This window comes from Echinops telfairi, unplaced genomic scaffold (genome assembly GCF_000313985.2).
Source record: "Echinops telfairi isolate 266 unplaced genomic scaffold, ASM31398v2 ScPeMD7_7458;HRSCAF=8496, whole genome shotgun sequence".
Lineage (NCBI taxonomy): Eukaryota > Metazoa > Chordata > Mammalia > Afrosoricida > Tenrecidae > Echinops > Echinops telfairi.
This window is the reverse complement of record NW_022111358.1, coordinates 23,956,621-23,971,374: the sequence shown is the minus strand read 5'-3', so window position 1 is coordinate 23,971,374 and position 14,754 is coordinate 23,956,621. Positions and strand designations below refer to the sequence as shown.

General features: G+C 56.5%; 1 pseudogene; it reads right to left on the bottom strand.

Annotated features, from left to right (window-relative positions):
- Window positions 1-622: 622 nt before the first annotated feature.
- LOC101649502 lies at window positions 623-897 on the bottom strand (annotated as a pseudogene).
- Between the last annotated feature and the right edge of the window lie 13,857 nt (window positions 898-14,754).

Here is a 14,754-nt window from a genome sequence, read left to right as displayed (position 1 = left end):
AGCTTTAAGGTGAGCCCCTCATTGCCCCTTCACCAAAACCTTCTCTCAGATCTCCATCTCCTTGCAGGGCACAGGGTGGGCTAGCGTCGAAAGCCCGGACTCCACGCAGGACCTGGCACCCAGAGAGCCCTGGCCACATGCCCTGTGGGCTCCTGCTCCTCATCCTCTTCCAGCCTGCCCCGCCACCCAGTCCGGCTCCCAGCCGGCTCCTAATCCGCCTGGAGCCTCCCCGAAAACCATTAGGCAGCCAGGCCCCAGCCTGCCGGCCTCCAACCCCCGCCCAGGCCCAGGCCCAGGCCCAGGCCAAATTGAACCCCTGGGTTTTGACTCCCCCGTCATTAGATTTGGAACCGAGAGCCTTAGGGTTGGTGGTGGCACATTGAGGACCACGCCTAACTCCTTCCCCCCATACAGCTCTGCAGCCCCTCCCCAGTCCTGAACATATGGGGAGATGGGAGCCCGGAGCTCTACCTTTCTATCTGGGCTTCCAGTCTGGGCCCATCGTTTCCTGCTCTAGGCTAGTTTGGAGGTGACAGAGCACTCTCGGGGGCTGGGCAGGGTCCTGGGATCCTGCTCCTGGGCTGCACCCATAGTGCCTTCATCAGCCACTATAAATGCTTTATTGAATAGTCGCAGCTCATCCCCGTTGATCAAGTGGTCGGCCAGACATCCGAGACCCGGCCGCGGCCTCAGCGCAGCCTCCGAGCTTCTCGCTCGGACTCCAGCAGAGTGAGCACGTCGCCCGGCGCACGGGGCTTTCACGTTGTGCATGATGGAGCGGCTCGTGTGGTCCATGAACTCCACGCGCACCTGTGTGCACTGTCCCTGGGAGCCGGTCCGGCCCAGCACTTTGGTGACTCTGGCCATCTTGATGGGCTGCACACGGCTGGTGTCCATGATGGCGGCGATCGGGGGGAGATCTTTTTTTTATTTTTTAGGGGGGGATGCTTGAAAACAAATTTAATTATTGAAAACAGAGGCATTCAAGTACAGATTCATGGCACCTGCTCTAGGGAAAGGCTTTCTCCCTGAGGGGTTTGCGTTCCCGAGAGATTTCCAGGTGTGTTGGCTTTCCTGTCCCCTTGACTCTAGGAGGTTCTCGGTGCAGGGACCGGTCCACAGGGGTTCCTGGCTCTTCTTTCTTGGGGTGGTCGCCTCTGCCCACTAGTTCACTATCTTTCGTAGCTCACAAGAAATGGGACTCAAGATACAATCTATTTCTGCCTTGTCAACTCCACTACCCGTATGCCCCAACGTATTAGAGTAGGGTTGACAAAACGGGAAAATGCTATTAAAGGCAGTTGTATAATAGTGGTTTAGCCAAGCTGACAAATTTTTTGGGGGAACCGATTCCACCCATAGTAGCCCCTGATGTTCTCTCCCTGGTGCCTCTCTGAGGCTGCTCCAACAGCTATAACTAAGGCATGAACCCCACCTTGCTGCCTAGAGTACTAGTTGAGGGGGCTCCAGTAGGTGTTTGGTGGTCTTATGTTGCACCCTTCAGGGCTGGGACCTTGTCTCCCTTCCAGCTGGGCAGGGACTGTCAGCCGGTACTCATACTAGTCCCCTTGGGAGAGGGGCGAGTGCCAAAAGTCACCTCTCTGCCTCACAGGTCATGACACCAGGTGCAGAGGCTGCCCCATCTGTCCTCAGCAGCCAAGAAAAGGCAACAGGCAGCATGGCGGGGTGTGGGGGTGTTGGTTTGGGGGGCGGGGCTTGCTGAGCCTGGGAGAGATGGGCACATGGCAGCCTTCTTCAGAGCACGCAAGGCTGAGATTGGAGGCACAAAGGCCCCCTTCAGATGGCCCTCTCTTGGGAAGAGGAGGCACGGGTGCCCTGGGTGGGGGTGAGGCAGTATCTCAGCCTCTGTTCTCACTGGTAGACTAGAGAAACAAATCCAGAGACACTCATATGTGTGTAAGAGAGAAATTTATATCAAAGAGAAATTGTACATTAAGAACACATCCCAGTCCAGTCCAGATCAAGTCCATAAGTCTGATATTAGCCCATATGTCCGATACCAATCTATAAATTCTTCTTCAGATGCACGCAACACATTCAATGACACCGAATGCAGGAAGATCTCAGGCCAGTGGGTGGAAAGTCTTGTGGATCCAGTGGTGGTGGAAGTGTCTCCATGCTGGTAACTGCCCCAGCAGCTTTGGAGCCATCTCCTCCCCCCTCCCCTGCCCAAGTGGCCATGACTGTGACAGCCCGAGATGGTTTGCAGGTCACACTCAGAGGCTGGATGAGAGATGATTAGAGCAAACTATGACCTGACATTTGCTGAGCCGACGGCACTTGGGGGACCATCTTTTAATCAAGATGGATGACAGACACAGCGGCAATATTGATGTCATTAAGCAACATGTGTCACTTGGGCTGACTTGGATTTCCCTCTCATGAAATTCCAGTTTTTTCCAGGCGAGCCCTTTGGTGTGTGTTTAATAATAACCGTGTCCGTGTGCTGTTGTTTATTCTGTGCTGGGGGCTGTGCAAAGCACCCACAGGCTTGTCTGCTCAGATTCCACTCCTCGCCTTTTCCTTTATTCAAGGTGAATTCAAACAACTCTCTCTCTCTCTCTCTAAGATCATTTTATTGGGGCCTCTTAAAGCTCTTGTAACAATCCATACATCTATTGTATCCAGCATATTTGTACATATGTTGCCATCATCCTTTTCTAAACATTTACTTTGTATTTAAGCCCTTGGTATCAGCTCCTCTTTCTACCCTCCCTTGCCTCCCTCAAACAGCTCTTGAACGAGTGTCTATTACACACAAGACGTTACTCTGGGTACTTGCATCTGGCCATCTGTAATTCACTGCATGGAGTCAATTCTGCTCATCGCAACGCTGCAGGTTTCCAAGGCTGCAGCTCTACACGGGACTAGACAGCCTCATCTTTCTCCCTTGGAGTGGCTGGTGGCTTCGAACAGCTGACCTTTCTGTTAGAAGCCCAACATGTAACCACTCTGCCACCAAGGCTCCATATTATCTGACCGTGGAGTTATGCAAATAAACAAGCAAACAGCAACAGACAAGTCATCCAGTCTAGTGGATGGGAGAACATGGAGGAGAAAGGGACTACACAGTGGCAGGTAGTGACAGGTGCTTTGGAGAAGGGGGGGAGTGATGGGGAGGGCATCCTGCAGTAGAGCCCTGTGTGACATGAGGAAGCAGCCATTTGGATATGGGAGTCAAGCCACCCAAGCAAGAGTAATCGGAAGTTCAGTGGGCCTGAGATGGGTGTTCACTTGGCTTGGCACATTGACACAGTAAGAAAGCCAGTGTGGGGGTACAGAGAGAGCCTGGGGTGGGGGTATGTGTGTGGGGCGGGGTGGGCGTGAGAGGAGCAGGAGAGGAGCCTCCCAGGGAGCTATTATTCATCTTATAAATAGGGAAACTGAGGCCTGGTGAGGTTAAGTAGTGTGCAGAGACTGGGTTTGAACCAGGCCACCTGGATTAAAGTCTGAGCTCTTAATGACAGCTTTCTCTTCACCCCAGCATGTGGTGTACGCAGACTCAGGCAGGGCTGGGCCACCTGACCAGGCCCCAGAGACGCTGGCGCTCTAAGATTTGTTAAGTGCTTGCAAAGAAAGGCAGACTTTGAGCCTAACGTGGAGCCTCTGTCTCTGTCCCTGCAGCTTCCGCACTATGGCAGTGTGGGGCAGATGGTAAAGGCAGGGTGCGTGCTTGTGGAATGAATGAATGAGTACTGGTTAGGAAGCAGAGACTGATTTTCTAAGGAGACCTACTACTTTTACCTAAGTAGTAGGTAAAGATTCTTATTTCTTCATTCAGAGATTCTTAGAACTCTAAATCCATTCTGTTGATTTACAGATGAGAAAATTGAGGTCCAGAGCTAGTGGCCAGTAAAGAATGCTGCTAGGTGGTGGTGGTAGAGGAGGAGGTAGAGGAAGGTGTAGATGAAAGAGGAGGTGGGTTTTGGGTGGTGTGTGGGGGTGGGGTGGGTGGAGGTGGTATACTGGGACCTTTCTAATGACTCCCCAGAAGACTAGAAGGGCCATTGACTCTTGCCAGCTGGGCTGGAAGGTGGGGATCAGCTGGAGCTGGCATGGCGGGGCTTGAGGGAAACCACGTAGCTCCCCATACACCTGAGATCCAGAGGGCAAGTTTGGGAGAGGAGCTGCAGAGCCTGGTCTCAAGTAGAGGTCAGGTCACAGGGTCAGGCCAGGTCCAAGAAATCAAACAACCAAACACAAGGCCGGCGAGTCCCTTCTAACTCCCAGCAATCTTAGAGGGCAGAGTAGAACTGCCCCTGCGTCTTTCTGAGGCCGCACACCTTCCCAGAAACAGAATGCCTGGCCTTTCTCTCAACAGAGTAGCTGGTGGGTTTGAACCACCGACCTGGTGGCTGGCAGCCCACCTCCTAACCCCTACACCACCAGGGAGGGCTCCTCTCCTGGTCAGAGTGGCCAGAATTCCCCCCCTCTCCCAAATTCAGGATCTCCACTGCAGACCTTCTCGCCTTCTCCCCAGTCCACTCCTCCTGGGCTTTCCAAGGGGAATCCCCATGGGTTCCTGGGGCCTGTAAGGAGGTGCCAGGGGTGCCCGGTGCCACAGGCACCTCTGACATGTCTATAGGTTATCCAAAGACTTTTGGAGAAAGAAGAGACGTCACCTAGCACATGTTGGGTGGGTGTTGTCACTTGCCATTGAATTGATTCCAAACCATAGCGATCCCCAATCCCCGGCGTCTGAGAAGTGGGATCTGCAGAGCTCTCTCCTTGGCTGATTGCTCAGAAACACACCTCCAGAGCGCTCTTCCGAGACACTTGTAGGTAGGTTCGAGTGGCTAACCGGTCGCTTCGTAGGGGACCAGGCCACGGTTTGTGAGCCAGTTCTGACCCATCGTGACCCTCTGTACAACAGAACAAAGGCCAGCCCAGCCCCGAGTCATCCTGTAGATACAGCCACTGTGTCAGCCCATCGTGCGGATGCGGGAATTCCTCCAGTGCCCCGCTACCTGCCAAGAACGATGTCCTTTGCCAGCGATCCGTCCCTCCTGGTCATGTCCAAGCCTCGCTATCCCAGCCTCTGGGCTTCGGGAAGTCTGTGGGGGGAATGCCATGACCTTTTTGTTCCGTCTCCCCACGAACGTCTTGATGTTCCCTCCTACATATCTTAGAACGAGATGTCTATTTCTATTGTATGTTCTAGAACGCTTGGCTGTCATGAGGAGTCCCGGGGTACTGTCCTTGTCTGCGATGTGAAACGTGGCTTCAAGCTGGACACCTCCAAAGAAAGGCCTGGTGGGCTACTTAAAAAACAAACAAACCAACCAGTCCCCCAAAACCCAACGGAGCACAGTTCTACCGTGACGCCCCTGTGGTGGCCGTGAGTTCAAATCAACCCCACAGCAACTGTCGCTTCTGTGTTTTGAGAGAGTAGGGAGTAAAAGGTGCATGTGGGTAAATGCTTACCTACCTACTCAAGAGATACCAGAGCCTGGAATCAAAGTGGTTGAGTGGGAGATTTGGGTCGGCTGTCCCCTAGCCCTTTCCTTGGGCCCTGCCCTTGTCTTCTGGGGGTGCGGGTTGTGGGGGGAGGATGGTCTTTGAGAAATACTGCTTGCCAATAGCCCACTATTTCCTGGTCCTGCCATTTGTGACAGGGCCCTTCCAGAATGAGGGACCACGAGCCCTGGAGGGAGAGGGGGTCTGTCCAGAGAGGGTAAGGTCCTGCCTGTGGGGGACAAGCTGCCCAGGCCCTCCCAGAACAGCCAGAGGTAGGGAGGAGGGAGTGTTGGTTTCTAGGCAGAAGCGTTTCGAGAGAGCTGAGCTTCCTGGCGGCAGGAGGGGATGAGTGCGTGTCCACAGGGCCTGGGAGGTGGCAGGTTTCAGCAGGAGGAGGCCTGAGCCGCCAGCACAGGCTGGCCCTGTCGCCCTGCGCTCCGCCCAAGGCCTGCTGCAGACCCAGTCAGCACAACAGCACCACTGGGGCTGGGGAGGCCCAGGTGCCAGGTAGAGGGCTGGGGAGGGAGGACTGGCGAGACCAGGGTGGAGGGCAGCACTGGTTGGGAGGAGGGTTGGCACCCGGGGAAGGTCCTGCCCTGCAGACAGAGGTGGGAGGGGAGGGCGGGCTGCACAGCCCTGGGTGGGGCCGGGCGGGCTCCGAGGAACCTGAAACCTGTCTGGAGTTTCCCCAGTCTTGCCCTGTGTTTCTGAGGGAAGGGATTCACGGAGGAAAGGGCTTTCTGATCTCCACGGTGGGGAGGCGGGGAGGGCATCTGCTTCCTCAGCCATTTGATGATGAAGGTAGCCAGGCTGGTGGGAGTAGGGGTGGATTACCCAATCAGCTAGGTAAGCATGGGCTTACTTGTGCTTACTGACGACTCTGTAGTGAACACGTTTCCACACACGTTTGATGTGAAAACCAGTGGAACTCTTCACTATGGAGGAGCAAGTAAACCCAGGGTGAAGAAATGCAAATTGTTCAGTCCAGACAAGCAAGTTCAGCACAGCAAGTCCCTGTCCGCCTTACTCCATGGGGAACCCCGCGCACGGAGAGGAGGGGTCCTCTGACCCGAAGGACCTCAGCCGAACAATGCCCTCTGTCCCAGGCTTTCGGCCCTGATTAGCACATTCAATCCCCGTAATACAGACACAAGGGAGCTTCTCCGGCGGTCGCTCGCTCACTCTACAGGTCAGGTCTCCGAGAGACACGCAGGGCTGGGGTCCCAGTCCTGTTGGGAATGTAGACATCTGTTCCAGACGAAGGTCGAGAATTTATTAGGACGTCAGACCAAAGGAGAGAGCCCTCAAGACATTCCTCCGCCCATCGTCCACTCACTCAGCAGATGGTAATTCTGCCTGTCCTGCGTTTGAGGCACCTTGGGGGTGCGGAGGCTTACAAGTCCACCCCCCACCACACACATACACACACACACACCCCCAGTGGTCGCAGTGATTTCATGGGGTGGGTTTCCCACTGGATGGGCGAGGAAGGTTAGCCCGGATGGCCCGGAGGTGAGCCAGCAGCTCGTGGGAGGGCACAGCATGGGCAGGTCACCACCGAGCTAGAATCAGACCTGGCCAGTGCGGCTCGTCAGGCCCGGGGAAGAGCTCACAGGAGCTGTGCAGGAACACGCAGGTGGACGGACGGTGTTTCTAACAGAAAGCCAGCCATAGACCCCAACCGGGGGCCTTTGTGTCATTCCCTCTTCCTATCAGTGCTCTGTTCCCTGGAACCACAGCTCTAAGCCTGCCAGGACGGGAAAAGGGGCTGAGGCCATGTCCCCAGGTCTACGGAGGATGGTTCAGTTCAGGGAATGGGGGTTAAAAATTAAAAATTGGGCAACGAATATACACATGTGCTTTTCACAATTGATGTATGAATGAATTGTGATAAGCGTTGTATGAGCCCCCAATAAAATGATTAAAAAGAATTAAAACTCAAGGAGAAGGTGGAGACCTTTCAGCACACAGTAACAGTTTTATCAGCACACGTCACCCACATATCACACCATTCAGTAAGACCATCGAATCAAGAAGAGTTGTACAATCGTCACCACATGCTCTTCTAGAACATTGCGTCTTCCTCATACCTCTTATTACTCGCGTCATTATTTTTCTCCAGTTGTGGCAAAAACAGACACAACAAAACAGTCTCCGATCCACAAGTGCGAGGCCTAGAATTCAGTGCCATTGAGTACACTCTTTGGGTTGTACAACCATATGACCGATGTCCTGTCTACCTGGTTCCAGCACCATGAAGAACATAAACCCAATGTTACTTATAACAGCTCTTCCTCCTTCACCCATGGTCACCATGGGTCAAGTTTGGATTCTTTCAAAAATTTATTTTTTTGATATAATATTCACATATCACACACTTCCACGGTTAAATGGCTTTTAAAAATAGCTGTCTATGCATCATCACAATCAGTTCTAGCGCTCCCTCCCACCTCCTGCATTCATTGTTTGCTCCCAAATTCAACATGTATTTTTCAACACCCCTACCCCACCCGACCCCCATAACCCTCTCTACCGGCCAAGTCCTCCCCTTGACTTCCCCTCCTGTGTCCCACTGGCTCGGCTTGCTTTCTCCTGAGCCAGAGCAGGCCCATACCTGGTCCCACAGGTTATCATACCAGGTGGCTTCTGAGAACCTGGTGGCCCCTCTCCCCCTCAGGGTGGGCCCCACCATGACAGACTTCCTGACTGGAAGGGAATTCCCCTTAGGGATTAACACTGATTGCAACAGGATTGAGGCTTTGGCGGGGGAGATTTGGGGTTTGGGGTGGAAGGTGACTGGGGAAAGTTAAATGGCATCCTCTGGGACAGGAATGGCTTCTCTGCAGGGAGAGGGAGGGGGCTCTGGGGCAGGCATCAGCAGAGGGCGGGCCACCCGCAGGGTTCTTTGCAGCCTGGGCGCTCGGACCCTGTCTGGCACTCTTCCAGCTGGCTATATGCCACCCCACACTGCCTGAGGGCTTGATGAAGCCAAAGGGGACCTCATGATTTCTGTCACCCCTTTCTAGGCCCCACAAGCCTGGGGACACATGAATCCTGATGCCTGGTGACCCCAGGCATCCAGGTGACCCCAGGCACGCTCCATCAGCAGCTGTTGTGTCAGAGGTAGGTCACCGGGCCTGTCTTCCCAGGCACCCCTGGGTGCATGCCTACCTCCAGCCTTTGGATTAGCAGCTGTCTGGACCTCCCAGGGCCTATCTGGACCACCCATACCCATGCTTGTCAAGTCAACGTCAACTCATGCAGCCTCTCTGGGATGGATGGAGCAGAACTACCCCCAGGGCCGCCATGCCTGGCCTCTTCATAGAAGCAGCTTGCCTCATCCCCCAGGAGCAGCTGGTGGGTTCAAACCATCCACCTTTTGGTTGGCGACCAAGCACTTTCACTACTGCACCACCAGGGTTCTTCCTCTAGACCACAGGACCACCCCAGAAGCCCCTGCCCAGACAGCCTGAGCCCACCCCTGGGGTCTGCCAGACTTCTTCCTTCCCTCCATCTTCCCGGACTGTGGGCTTGTGGTGGGGGTGGGTCACCCAAACCCGTGTGCTTGCAGCCCCTCTCCCTGTCAGGACGAAGCGAGTGCTCATAGACGGGGGACTCCATGCATGCTTCTGCCTGGTAGCTGTTGTCCCATGAGCACTCCCTTTCTCCTTGGGGGTTCGGGGAGGAGGGGTCTCCTTTTGTAACCCCTGGCCTCCATATTCCCTCATAGTCGGCATTGGCAGTTCTTCTCAAAGTCCTGCTGCCAGCCCTCCTGCTGCAGTTCCAGTCTTTCATGTGTGCTTTGGGGGAAAGCATTGAGAGAGGGCAAAGCCCCCCATTACCTGCACACTCAGAGTTTGACCCCAATGCGCACCTGCAAACTCTGACAGGCGACCCCTACCTGCCTTTAAGGCTCCCTACGGTCCTGCCCATGCCCCTTTCTCTTCCTCACCTCCTGGCAGAGTCCCTGAATGGCTTGACCCTCTGTACCAAAGGCTCAGGGGGCTGGCAGAAATAGAGGGAGGGGGGTCAAGGACCCTGGGGTCCTACCAAGAGGAGGGTGTGTCACTATTGCCTCATCCCTCATCCCTGCAGCCCCAGCCCCGCATCCCTGTGAGCAAAAGTGCTTCCATGCGGGAGGGAGGGGAGCCTGCTCGGTGGGGAGAAAGCTGAAGCTGGTCCCCCCATGTGTCAGGGAACAAATTGGGCCAATTTGGTGTGATTAGTGAAGAATTCACATCTGGCCAGCAGAGCGCCCCCACCACCCCCCAGCCCAGCCTGGCTCCTGCTCCCCATTAGAAGCTATTTTCTCTGACGGCTCCATTTGTCTCTGTAGTGGGGGACTTGACAGCTCCCTGGCCAGCTTGGGGGGCCTGGCTCTGAGCGAGAGGCCCAAGGCCAGGCTTTTTGCCCACCTCCTTGACCTGATGGCAGGGGATGCCAGGTCCCAGGTGGTGCCCAGACACCTGTTTGCCCCGGCTCTCTGCTGGGGGTGAGCGTGCACGGGAGTGCGTGCTAGCATGTGTGCATGTCTGGTCCCCACCTAGGTCTCTTCTGGGCCTCCATTTCTCAACCTGCCCAACGCTGCTTGTGCTCTGAGATCCTTAGAGACTTAGATGTGTATGAGTGGTGGTGCTGGAGGTGGAGGGGGACGCGGGGCTCTGTTTCCTAAAAGAAAACAGCTGGGCATGTATAAGAGAGGGCCCGCCCCCCACTTCCTTCACCCCTTCCCCAGCCCTCCCGAAGCCCTGACTGTGGCAGCTACCCTGCTGGAATGTCTGTGGACAGAAGACTGCCATGCAGCTGCATAGCTAGCCCCCAGCAGCAACAACCAGGTAGTACCCCTGGGGGCGTGGCTTGCAGAGCCTTGGCTCTTCCTCCCCCAGCAGTGACCCCAGGTTACTCTGTCAAAGGCAATTTGGGGCTATTTAAGGGAACCTGACCCAAGGGTCACCTGGGCAGGGCTCCTCCTTGGGGAATCACCACCAGATGGCAACCTGGCCCTTGCCACCCCATGCAGGTTCTCCCTGGTTGGCTGGGAGCCCAGTGCAGGGCTGTAGTCAGGGGTGTGTGCCTGGGGGCAGGGGTCCAGGACCTTGGGCTTTGCGTGAGAATTCTCTTTGGAGGAGGGATACCCAGAGAACGGCAGGAGTGGGGTGTGTGTAAGGGTAGGATGTCCTAGACTTTAGTGGGGTTGGTTACTTTTTGCTGTGATATAGTACGGTTTCGGGGGTAGGCGGTGAGCCCAGCCCAGCCCCCAGCATTTCCCATTGCCACCTGGATGCGTCAAGGGAAGCAGCTAAAGAAAGGGAATGTTCAGCGTTAGAAAAGCCTGCCGTGCTCTCCCATCCCCATCCCTGGCCTGGGAAAGGGCAGTTAAGCTCTACTTTGCCCCACACGGCTTTCACGGGGTCCTGGACAGGCCTGGGACAACCTGGATGGGAATGCTCGCCTAAGCACAGAGCCCAGAGACCAGGCAAAGGGATGGGAGGAGCAGCCCGCTGAGGGGGGTCCACTGATGTCCGTTTTCTTAGTTGACTTTATTTAGTCTTTATTCGGACGCTTGATGGTGCAGAAGACAGTTAAGGCTCAACTCCTCCACACAAAGCTGGCCATCAGAACACTCCCAGAGGCCCCTCTGACGGCAGGCCTGGCAGATGCTTCCAAGAGTTATGTACTCCAAGATGTGCGCGCGTGCGCGCGCACACACACACACACACACACACACACACACACACACACACGCGTCCTCGGAGAACCGGAGGGCACTCAGAGGCAGTCATCCATCTTTGTCCTCACCTGGCTGTAGCCTGATCCTTCTTTTCAAGGTGGGGCCAGGGTATTAGTCGGCAGTTCCAACCTGGGGAGCCGGGGGTGGGTGGGCTGGAGGTGTTGATGGAAGTGGGTTATCTCATTTGCACTGTGGACCACAGGCTGGGGGTGAGAGCCCAGCAGCTGGCCTGGGCTGGCCTATTCTCCTGGACCACCTACCTTCCACCTCTAATTAACAAGGGGAGCCTTCTGAACACCCACTGTGTGGCTGTGCTAAGGGGGTCATTACCCCATTCTAGAGATGGGAGGACTGAGACAGAGGCAGGAAGCAGATCGCCAGGCCTGCCCTCCAGGAGCCAAGCGCTGAGTGTGGGCACAGTAAAGCAGAGCCCACTCTCCTTCACATCTCTTCTGTCTCCTGTTCAGGGAAAACCAAACCAAACTCGCTGCCATCGGGTCAACACTGACGCATGGCGACCTCCGTGGGTTTCTGAGGCCATAACTGTTTATGAGAGTAGAAAGGCCAGTCTGTCTTCCATGGAGCTGCTGGTGGTTTCGAACTGCCAACCATGTGGCTTGCAGCCCAATGCACAACCACTACGCCACCGAAGAAGCGCCTTTGCTAAGGGGAAGAGGCCTGTTTCCTGGGGGCCAGGAATAAGGACTTGGCCCCCAGGGAGCCAAACCCCAGAGACAGAGAAGAACTTGGGACCCTCCTAAGATTTGGCCAGCAGAGACTGTCCTGGGAGCCAAGGTCTGCTCTGGGTAGCTGGGGACTTTCCTACCTGCTCCTGGTCTCACCTCACTCTCCCCATGTGCTGTGCCCTGTGCTCAGCCTCTCCCTCCCTCTCACTGCAAGGACTCTCTTGCAACCAGAGATAGATTCAGAGCAAGAGCTGAGCTTGCTATGCCCATTGGGCTTGACGCGTCCATGGGAAGGGGACCAGGACAATTCTTGGGATGGTCACCTCTCCTAGTTTCCTACGTAGCTTGAGACTGGGGCCATTTGGGAAGCTGCCTCACTCTTCAGGACTGGGCTGCCCTTTTCTGCATGGCTGCTGAGAGGCTTCTAACCCTGCATGGTGACCCCCTGCGTGTGGGAGCAGAAGTGCTCCTGAGGGGGTGCCAGGCTGTGGCCTGAAGTGGATCTGCCCGCTGCCTCCCCACACACTTCTGTGTGAGTTTGAACTGCCGACCTTCCAGCCAGTGTGGGTTACCTGCCACTCCTTTGGGGCCACCTCGGGGCTCTGCCCCTTTCCCGGGCTGCTGTGGGTCACCCTTCATAGCCCACCGAGAAAAGTCAGCCCCACCCTGTGCTTTCTTTGTTGGGAGGGAGATCCCTCTTTGGGAGTGGAATCTGACTCCGGGTGTGGGGGGGTGCAATTCCCCAAACCTTCTTAGAAGAGGGCTCTCCCCTGCTCTGCCTCTGTCTCTCGGGGAGTTGACCTCCACCCCAGCTTCCTAGCCCGAAGAAGGGGTGCTCACCTGTTTACACCCTGTTTGGGTTTGCTTCAAGCCCAAGGCGACTTCCTGTTTCCTCCAGCCCCAGGAGAGATCAAAGACCGGCGGGTGAGTTCAGGGAAGAGGAATTGAGGATAGCCAGGCCCTGTAATAGGAGGGTTGGCATTTACGTGGAGACCTGAAGCACGGGCACGGGACAGAGACCCAGTTCCGGGGATGGGGTGTGCGGGGCGCTCGCACTGACTCTGCCTGCCCTGCCCCGCCCTGCGCTGCCAGCTCCTTCGGGCTTGGGGACCCATCCCAGAGCGCGGGCTCCCTCCAGCGCCAGGGCCGCAACCACCGGCAGACTGGCGGAGCCCCGGGCGTCCGGGCACCCCCCGCCCCCGCCCCTCCCGAGGGGGCGCGCCCCAGCCTGGCGGGCAGGCGGGCTTGGGCCGAGGGGCTCGGGCGCGCGGCGAGGCCATCACTCAGGCGCTCACGCGGGAGGAATGCAGACGGCAGGGCTGCCCTGTGGTCACGTCTCCGCCCCGCCAGCGGAGGGAGGCGCCCAGGTACCCAGCCTGTGGGCCTTGGGAGTCCGCCAAGCTGCTGATGAAAGGAGCTGCCAGATTAACCCTTTCCCGGCCGCACCCCCTCGCTGCCGCCGGCTGCTGGGTGGTCGCAGACCGTGAGGAGCAGGACAGGAGTCTGGGCGTGGTGGCTGAGGAACGGGCAGCCTCCGCCGCCTCCTGGGAGGCCCCTAGCTCAGGGCCTTTCGGCTCTGGGGTTGGCACAGCTAGGGCACAGGACGTCCAATGACACGTGGTCACCGGAAGACAGAGCTTGGCCCCCTCCTGTGCTGTGTGTTCCCTCTGTGAGGGTCACTGCAGCCCAGCCAGAGTCGGACACTCTCGTATTCACGCACACTGTAAGGGCTGGGCTGCCGGACCTGGGGAAAGCCCTGAGCTCTGAGACTCAGTTTCCCTTGTCTGAAACCTGGGCCTAGGTATCTGAGGGTCTACAGCTGTCATTCTCCTCCAAGCACTGTGCTAGGTTGAGGCCTCCTGTGTAAGTCAAGCTGTGGTCTGGGGTGGTCTCAGGGTGGAGTGAGGAGTAAGGAGGTCCCTGTCTTTCCTGCTCCCTCCCCCCATCTCTCTCTCTCTCTCTCTCTCTCTCTCTGTCTCTCTCTCACCCACCCAACCACCCACACAGAAGTTTTGGGGAGCACAATTGGAAAGTGTGGCTCTTGGTCCGGTGGGGGACCATTTTCATCTCCGGCTGGCATCTCTTCTTTTGCCTTTGCCTGATGTGTGGCCTGTGCCCTCCTAGCTCTGTTGGGTGGGGGACATCTCTTGATGCCCTCAGGTCTGTGCTCCCCCTTTTGGGGCCTGGGTGTCCCACATTCTCCCGAGGAGGGCTTTCATCCTGGGGCCATGTCCTGGGCCCCAGATTCTCTCTAGTTTGCAGGCTGTTGGATCCAGGTGGTGCCAGTCTCAACCTGATCCCCACCCCCCACCCCAAGCAAATCTGCCTCTCACACCCTCTTCTCTGGTTCTGCTAAGAGTTCCAAGCATCCAGGGACAAGGGGACATCTCTTGTTTTAACAGGTTTTGCAGTGACCGCCCTGAGGTGTCTGTCAGGCGGGTTGAGGACAGCAAAGCATTGTGGGGGATTGGGGGAGGCAGGGGACGGGGGAGGGAAGGGGTAAACCTTTTTTTTTTTTTTTTTGCTAAACCTCCTTAGAGTGTAGTTCTCTCCTCCACTCCTCTCCCCTGCAGCTCCATGTGCCCCCCCCTGACCCCCATGACAGGGAATCTTGCAGAGATCAAAGCCAGTGGTCACCTTCACTGGCAAGGGCCATGGCCTAGGCGCACCCCCTCTCCATGGTCTCCAGTCTTCCTGGGGAGCCTACTCCCCACCTATGGGGGCAGGGGATGGAATAGGGGGAGCTGAGAGCCCCAAGAGGCGCCGGAAATCAGAGGTCAAGTCAGTCAGGAGGCAGTGCCAAGTGGAGGCAGGAAGCCAGGAGGCCCAGTGCCCAGCCCCCAGTCCACCCACTCACTC